Source organism: Papaver somniferum, unplaced genomic scaffold (assembly GCF_003573695.1).
Source record: "Papaver somniferum cultivar HN1 unplaced genomic scaffold, ASM357369v1 unplaced-scaffold_31, whole genome shotgun sequence".
NCBI classification, from domain to species: Eukaryota; Viridiplantae; Streptophyta; class Magnoliopsida; order Ranunculales; family Papaveraceae; genus Papaver; species Papaver somniferum.
In genome coordinates, this window is record NW_020642151.1 from 1,425,377 (window position 1) to 1,433,837 (window position 8,461).

Consider the following 8,461-nt stretch of genomic DNA (forward strand, 5'->3'; position numbering starts at 1 on the left):
GAATCGACAGATACGTCGAAAGCACGACACAGTTAGAGAATTTGTCACAACTGGTGTTGTTAGAGTAGATCATGTAAGGTCTGAAGGAAATATAGCTGATACTTTGACGAAAGGATTAGCAAGAGAAAAGGTATGGAATATCTCTAAAAGTATGGGACTTTTGCCCGTGAGAAGTTGAGTCATTTGTAATGGATACCCAACCTAGAAATAGGTTCAAAGGGACTAGACGAAGTTACAAATAATATGATAGAGTCATGCATTCCCATAGCATGATATCCTGAAGTGGGAAACAGGTTGAGTGTTTAAACTCTTAATGATGTCTATAGCTCTTAAGTTAAGAGTGGGATATACAGGAGTATCCTTGATAGACTCACCTATACGAATGTGAAGGTGTGGCCGCCTTCTATGAGAACTTGGGCATTTCTCTAGATCGTTCGTTAAGAAAGGGATAAGCACATGGCCCTAATGTGCAAAATTAAGAACTTTACTCTAAGATATAGTTGTGTGTGTTGTATAATCTATTATTAGTTAGAGTTCAAGACGAGAGTCACTCTAGTTACCTGATACTTAGAAAGTTCAACACTATGTAGAAGTTCAAGTCGAAAGGCACCTTTGCTTATGCACAACTGTATAGCACTTGCTCAATGTTTTAAAATATAAGTGGGGGATTGTTGGGGTATATATTTAAAAACATAGTTTTGTAATAATATGCCAAAGTTAGAGAGATAGTATGGTGGCATTGTTTTGAGCTCCCACACTATAGGCATGGGTTCAATTCCCACCCCACACAATTTCACTAGGGTATATACTATTTATACTATATATTATATTACATTAGTCCGGGAGCGGGGCCTTGGGGCCTTGGAGGTCTGCTGATCCAGAAACAATTTTTTTGCTGTTTTTAACTTAAATTTTCAAAACGTATTAAGATAATTATATCATGATTAATTACAGTTAATGTTGAAATTTTAATACGGCCGTTTTTTTTGCTGTTACAAAGAAATTTAATTGGCATTTAATCGAAAATTAATTTTCCATTAATTCCATTGATTCTTTTTGATTATAAAAAAAAAAACTGGTTTCTGGAAGAAAAGATATAGAACGTTATTTTTATTTCGTCAAGTTTTTCTGAGCAAGTGTTGTTGAAAGAGTTATTATTGATTCGATTTCTCAGTGCAGAGAAATCGAAAGAGATAAGCTGTTTTATCCCATAGGGTTTCGACAAAAAACTGACTGCTAGCACAATCAAGAGGCAGAGTCGCGAAACACCTTAAAGATAGCGACCTAGTACGCGACTCAGCGGTTTCTTTGTGTAATTTGATTATAGTGCTTTGTTTCCAACAGTAGCCATCTATGATTTGCTATCTCCCTTGCTGCATGAACTTTGAATGCAGCGCTCCTTTCTCTCCCTCTTTCGCTTCAGTAATTATAGTCTTTATCCCTTTCATTATATTATCAAGTTATTCTCGTCTCATTCTCTGCTCATTTCAAGATTCATAAAAGGGATACCAGTCATATTAAATGTTGATATCATTTTATCAGGGTTGATAGAGAAGCACAAAGCTAGACTGGTTGCTAAAGGATTTAGGCAACGAGAGAACGTAGACTTCTTTGATACTTATTCTCCTGTTACTAGATTAACATCTATACGTGTTTTGATTGCTGTTGCCGCTGCTCATAATCTTGTTATTCACCAAATGGATGTTAAAACTGCCTTTTTGAATGGTGAACTAGAAGAGGAAATTTATATGGAACAACCTGAAGGTTTTGTAATTCCTGGACAAGAACAGAAAGTATGTAAGCTAGAAAAATCCCTTTATGGTTTAAAACAAGCTCCTAAACAGTGGCATGAGAAATTTGATAATTTAATGATTTCACATAACTTCAGAATAAACGAGGGTGACAAATGCATCTATTATAAATTTGAGAATGATGTGTGTGTGATTGTTTGCTTGTATGTGGATGATTTGCTGATATTTGGTTCCAATTTATCTGTTGTCAATGAAACTAAAGGTATGCTTAGTTCGAATTTTGACATGAAAGATTTGGGTGAAGCTAGTGTAATCTTGGGAATCAAAATAACTAGAACTAGTAGTGGTATTTGTTTGGATCAATCTAACTACATTGAAAAAATTCTGAGAAGGTATGAATATTTTGATTGTAAGCCTGCTTGTACTCCGTTTGATCCTAATGTGAAATTGTTTAAGAACACTGGAGAAAGTGTTAGACAATCTGAATATGCTAGTATAATTGGAAGTCTGCGTTATGCAACTGATTGTACAAGACCAGACATTGCATATGCAGTGGGAGTTCTGTGCAGGTTTACCAGTAATCCTAGTTTGGAACACTGGGATGCTATTGAGAGGGTTATGCGGTATCTGAAAAGAACCACAAACCTAGGATTACACTATAAGAGGCATCCCGCAGTCCTTGAAGGATTTAGCGATGCTAATTGGAATACTCTTTCAGATGATTCCAAGGCCACCAGTGGATATGTTTTTACTATTGCTGGGGGCGCTGTATCTTGGAGATCAAAGAAACAGACAATTATAGCCCAATCTACGATGGAGGCTGAATTGATGGCACTAGCAGCAGCTAGTGAAGAAGCAGGATGGCTGAAGAGTCTGTTATCAGACATTCCAGTATGGGAAAAACCCAGCTAGTTTTGTAATAATATGCCAAAGTTAGAGAGATAGTATGGTGGCATTGTTTTGAGCTCCCACACTATAGGCATGGGTTCAATTCCCACCCCACACAATTTCACTAGGGTATATACTATTTATACTATATATTATATTACATTAGTCCGGGAGCGGGGCCTTGGGAGGTCTGCTGATCCAGAAACAATTTTTTTTGCTGTTTTTAACTTAAATTTTCAAAACGTATTAAGATAATTATATCATGATTAATTACAGTTAATGTTGAAATTTTAATACGGCCGTTTTTTTTGCTGTTACAAAGAAATTTAATTGGCATTTAATCGAAAATTAATTTTCCATTAATTCCATTGATTCTTTTTGATTATAAAAAAAAACTGGTTTCTGGAAGAGAAAAAACAGAACGTTATTTTTATTTCGTCAAGTTTTCTGAGCAAGTGTTGTTGAAAGAGTTATTATTGATTCGATTTCTCAGTGCAGAGAAATCGAAAGAGATAAGCTGTTTTATCCCATAGGGTTTCGACAAAAAACTGACTGCTAGCACAATCAAGAGGCAGAGTCGCGAAACACCTTAAAGATAGCGACCTAGTACGCGACTCAGCGGTTTCTTTGTGTGATTTGATTATAGTGCTTTGTTTCCAACAATTTTAAGGTGATTCTTTTCTGCTATGGAGAATGAAAAGAAGCGCGTTGATGATACCAACAAGCCTTTCAAATTTGAAGGGTTGCATTTCAGAAGATGGAAGTTGAAGATGTTCTTTTATCTCAAACTGATGAAGCTGCATATGATTGTGTCGAGTGTTCATCCTGGAACCCTGGAACCTGCTGCTGATAAGACTGCTGCTGTTGCTGCTGGCGGTGGTGCTGCTACAGATCCACCTCCTACCGGTGGTGTTGAAGAAGTTGTTTCTCAAACTCCCGAGGAAAAACAAAAGGCCATCGACAAATGGATCGATAATGACTTTGATTGCAAAAACTACATTCTTAATGCATTATCTGACGATTTATATGAGTATTATTCAACTTTTGAAACTGCTAAAGATGTATGGGATGCATTACAGAAAAAATATGACACCGAGGAAGCGGGTTCAAAGAAATATGCTGTGAGCCGGTATGTGAGATACCAAATGGTGGATGATAGATCAGTTGTTGCACAGGCTCATGAACTTCAAAAAATTTACCACGAAATTGTGGCCGAAGGTATGAAAACTGATGAACAATTTCATTAGAAGGAAGCAAATCATTCTACTATCAAATCATGCTTCAAAAAAAAATTACTATCAAATTACTCTAATTCCAAACTCACCATGATTCTGTCATGACCTGTTTAACTGAAAAAGGAAAGAAAAGAGCCCCAAACATTGAGTTGAGACCTCCTGACAAACATAGTCACCAACTAGATTCTTGAAGCTTTATGGGATATCAGTATTAAATAAAGGCGTTTAGCATCTAAACAATATTTTGGATCTTAATTGAATGCAAGTATAAAGAGTGATATCAGCTTCAAATGGCTCAATGGAAGATTAGGAACTAAATCTGCAATAAATTTTAGATACAACACTACAAGAAAACCTGGCTTAAGCGACCAAAATCCTAGCAAGAGCCCAGAATTTTAGTCGCTTTAAGTGTTTAAGCATCCAACGTTGCAACTGCCAGATAAATTAGCTGCTATAAATCTGTGTCCGCTAACATGTAGCCACGACCACATGTGTTTGCTCGCTGCATCACTTTTTCAAGTTATCTATAGCAGCTTCAAAAGTGCCAAGCAGCTATTCACTTTGAGGCACAGACTAGTAGCAACTAAAATATGAACAGGTTGGTACAACCTCTTTGAGCAAACAAGTTTAAGCGGCCACCACCTGGTTAAAAGAGAAGTCTATTTTTGAAGTAGGCATTTGAGATCTTAATATTGATCCAAGAGTCTTTATTTGATATATTCAATGGAAGCATGAAAAGTCATTCAAATCAATGTTTTGATTCATTATGATTAAGTGCTTGGATGCACAAATTGTAGAAAATTTAACACGAATCGACTAAATCGACCATAATTTAAATCCGAACTCTTTCAAAAATCCAACAACCCATATCATTCCAGTTAAAATTTGAAATTTTTAACACCCACTTCAAAATTTTAAAAATTATAACCAAGTCTGCCGTATCCTTGCCTTCTTTATTGTTGGCAACTGATCCTTCCAACAATTAAAAGGCTATTTGTTCATCATTTTTCAAGAATTACAACAGTTCGCACATAGGTTCTTGTACAAATATTACCCAAGAAAGAGGTGATCACAAGTTTATGTACGTTGAGGCCAGGTAGTTTAGAATTACATTTTTTTGGTTATCACAAGAACACTGTAAGCAAATCCTGTGTGAAAATTATATCCTGCTGAAAGGGGGAAATACATAATTTCAATTTTCTTCAGACTCTTGGAGAAGCCTTCATTGGATAAATTGTCAATAACGGTTGGTATATTAGAAATGCAGAGTTTCGCTGAGGCCACTCAGCAAGCAGCCTGCTGCAGCTTTGCGGGCACCAAGATATCTAGTGCTTGTGCTTCTGACATTTTCTCCTTCTAATATCTTAGTGCAAAAATAGTAATCTGCACATAGAGATCTAAGTTGAGCAAGTACACATGAATGTATTAAGCAATCTTTTATTCAAATGTGCATGATGGCTGGTGCAGCTAACAATAATATGATAGAGTTTCAACTTAGACAGGAATAACATGTGAATCAAATCAAATACTTTAAACAACATTTAACAAATCTTTACAGGTCCTTAAGTGTGTAAAAAAAGAAACAATCAGTTTGACAACCCATGTAATTGAATTCGAATACAACTCATAAACAACACATCAAACAGTGCAAATAAAAATGCCACACAACTTTTAGACAAGAGGGACTAACACACCCATATCATTATGCATCAACAAACTACCAAATTTTATGACCATATGACCAAAAAGAAAATTCACACTAGTTCAAGTTCAAGTTTGTTACCTGCTTAATCTTTTTTGGTGATTGAGTAATAGTAGATAATGAGGATCCCAAGGTCATCTTTGCTGCTGATACGTTGTAAATTAAACAAAAATCATGTTCAAGTTGAAAACTGATGCTGTTTCAGAACTTGAAGATTTGATATGATTGACTTAAGAAATGGAACTACAAAAAACATCTTTGCAATTGGCAGTAATATTTTCTCATCAACCATACATAACGATAGATGGAATAAATACTCTCTAAACAAATTTAGTGTAAGGACTATGCATTACCAGCAAACAGATTCAGGTCAATGTAAAATAAACCTCTGACCACACTAGTAACATCGGTAAAATCTTAAGATCCAATTAACAATTAAGGAAAATCTAAGTTTCCAAATGAAAAAGCGGAATTCATTGGATGAAGTTGAAATTCACCCAATAATTCTAGTAATCGCATAGCTGATGTAAGCGAATTTCCATCGATTGTAACTTTGGGAATGAAAATATCCTTGAATCAATATCACACATAGTTCAGTTTGACAAAGCTATATCCCTTAGTTATAGAAGGCTAATTTCAGGTAGAACATTAAATGAAAAATGAAGTGTATAAAAAGTTTTGTCTTGATATTTATACCTTTGTTTCTCTAGGGTGCCATTGTAATACTTTCAGAGTGAAGGACTCCAGCTTCTTATTCTCCACCCTGCGTTCCTCAATATATGCATCTTGATTTAGAAATCTAGGGATAAGCTCCTGAATTTCATTGTAAAGTCCTTTGTCCTGCAAAAATGAAGGGGTAGAAATCAGTTAGTATGTTACAGGTCCACGCTTAAACGGATCCGAAAATAAAGAAACGCCCTATTTCGAGCAGACAAGCGAAAAAGAATAAAATCAACATCAAGAATTCATTTGACTAAACCAGTTATTACCAATAAATTATGATACAAATTAAGATTTCCAAAAGACAGAAGTAATACTGCACTTACTGACAAGCAATGAAGGACAACATTCCCTGACTTAAAAGTCCAATAACACCCAGCTTCCGTACAGAAGCTTCTTGTAACCAGCATTCCAACCACACGGTAATACTCAATAATACTCTCTTGCCAACAGTAAGGTCTAGCAACAACTTAGCCTCATAATTTCTAAACTCTAAGAATCACAATCGGAATATCTTGCAGAAATATTTTCTTAGAGATTAGCCCAAGTACAAGATAGTTTGTAATACGAATAGACAAAAGAAAAACCTTGGACATTGCAAGATAGTGTCACTCTAAACATGCCAAATATCATACCCTGTAACCATATATCACAGAACACCATATAAGGAAAAGGTGAAAGCAAAATCTTACTAATATCCATCTTTTAGGCCAAAAAGTTTCTCCTCACCAGCAATATCCCAATGGGATGAACATCGACAGAAATTGTAACTGCAAACAATTTTAACAAAAATCCAAGTTTTCAAATGAAGAACTGATTGAATAGAATTAAAATGTACCCAGTAATTCTAATAATCTCCTTATTCGATGCACAATCTCTATCAATTGTATAAATTTGGCCTTGAAAACATCCTTGAATCAACATCACCATATCACATTTGGGTAACAAATTTAACGCGTAAAATTACAAGAAAATACACAAAAATTCTCACATTTAATCATTTTTCTCAATTGACAGAAAATTAGGTTTGACGTATTACCAATCCATACCCACTTCATCACCAAACCCTAACATTGATTCTCAAAAGAAAAATTACAAAAAAAAAAACACCCAAAGTTTATCACCAAATCAAAGATAACCATTACAACAAATCCTCGAGATTACCCCAGTTTCGAATTTCAGAAAACATCAATTTCCCCTTCTAATTTTTGAGGATTAAAGCTTCAATTTTGCTTTCTGTTTTTGTTTCTGAGAGATAGGCGAGAGGGATCAAGTATTTTTTTTTTTTTTGAGGATAATTGAAACTGTGAAAGAAAGAGAAAAAGGTGAGATGAAAGTTGTGAAAAGTTCTCCAAGAGTAGGCTAGAGTTTATGCCTCTGGGTTTCGATTCCGAAGATTTACCCAACATGAATTTTAGATTTCACCCAAAAAAACGCGCCAACATTCCCGCCAATTCATTTACCCTATGATGTTTTCGCGCCACATAAAAGTTGTGGTGGAACTTTTTGTCATCGTTGGATAAGGTAGCAATCCTCTTGTCTTTTATGTTTTGCCTAAATAGCCATACGATTAAAGATACTAGTTTTCAGTTTGCTAGTTACAATATCATGCAGATCCATAAATGTTAAGGTGTAAATTTTAATCCGCGTGCCTCTAGGGGTTGCGTTAATAGCCATACGATTGAGTACTCTTTCTTTCAACCGGCCAGATACAATATCATACGGATGACATTTTGGCAAACCCCATATCCTAGTTAGCAATTCGGGATACGGAAAACATTCGGAACGGAATACGTACGAGTATTATGCGGATTTGTAACATTTAAATTCGGTCAAAAATCCGGTCAACGGTTCATGATTCGACAGTAATACGGAACGACATACGTACGTGTATAATTCGTTTTACAGATATGAATCCGGCGTACAAAATTCGACATATATTAACCTGTTAAAAAGTCATTTTTAATATAATCCCTTCCTTAGGTACAGTAATTTAATAGTTGACATAAAATATATATATGATATGTGAATTACAATCAGTAAATAACATGTATGTTGGTGGTATTGGAATCAGATTGGTGCATGTAAAATCTTAAAAGTCAAAAATATAATAAAGAATGATAATTTAGTGATGATGTGGCGAAGTATTATACGGACCATATGAT

At 35.2% G+C, this 8,461-nt stretch overlaps 1 long non-coding RNA gene across 3 annotated transcripts; it reads right to left on the reverse strand.

Moving 5' to 3' along the window:
- Nucleotides 1-4,808: 4,808 nt before the first annotated feature.
- LOC113341811 lies at nt 4,809-7,643 on the reverse strand. Of its 3 annotated transcripts, XR_003356150.1 has the most exons (5): nt 7,461-7,643; nt 6,623-7,066; nt 6,273-6,416; nt 5,658-5,722; nt 4,809-5,257 (listed from the first exon to the last, which is right to left on the reverse strand). It is a non-coding gene; the product is annotated as an uncharacterized LOC113341811 (long non-coding RNA). The 3 variants fall into 3 exon arrangements; XR_003356149.1 differs by having other exon boundaries at nt 5,658-5,719; nt 6,623-7,643; XR_003356148.1 differs by having other exon boundaries at nt 6,623-7,643.
- Nucleotides 7,644-8,461: the final 818 nt, after the last annotated feature.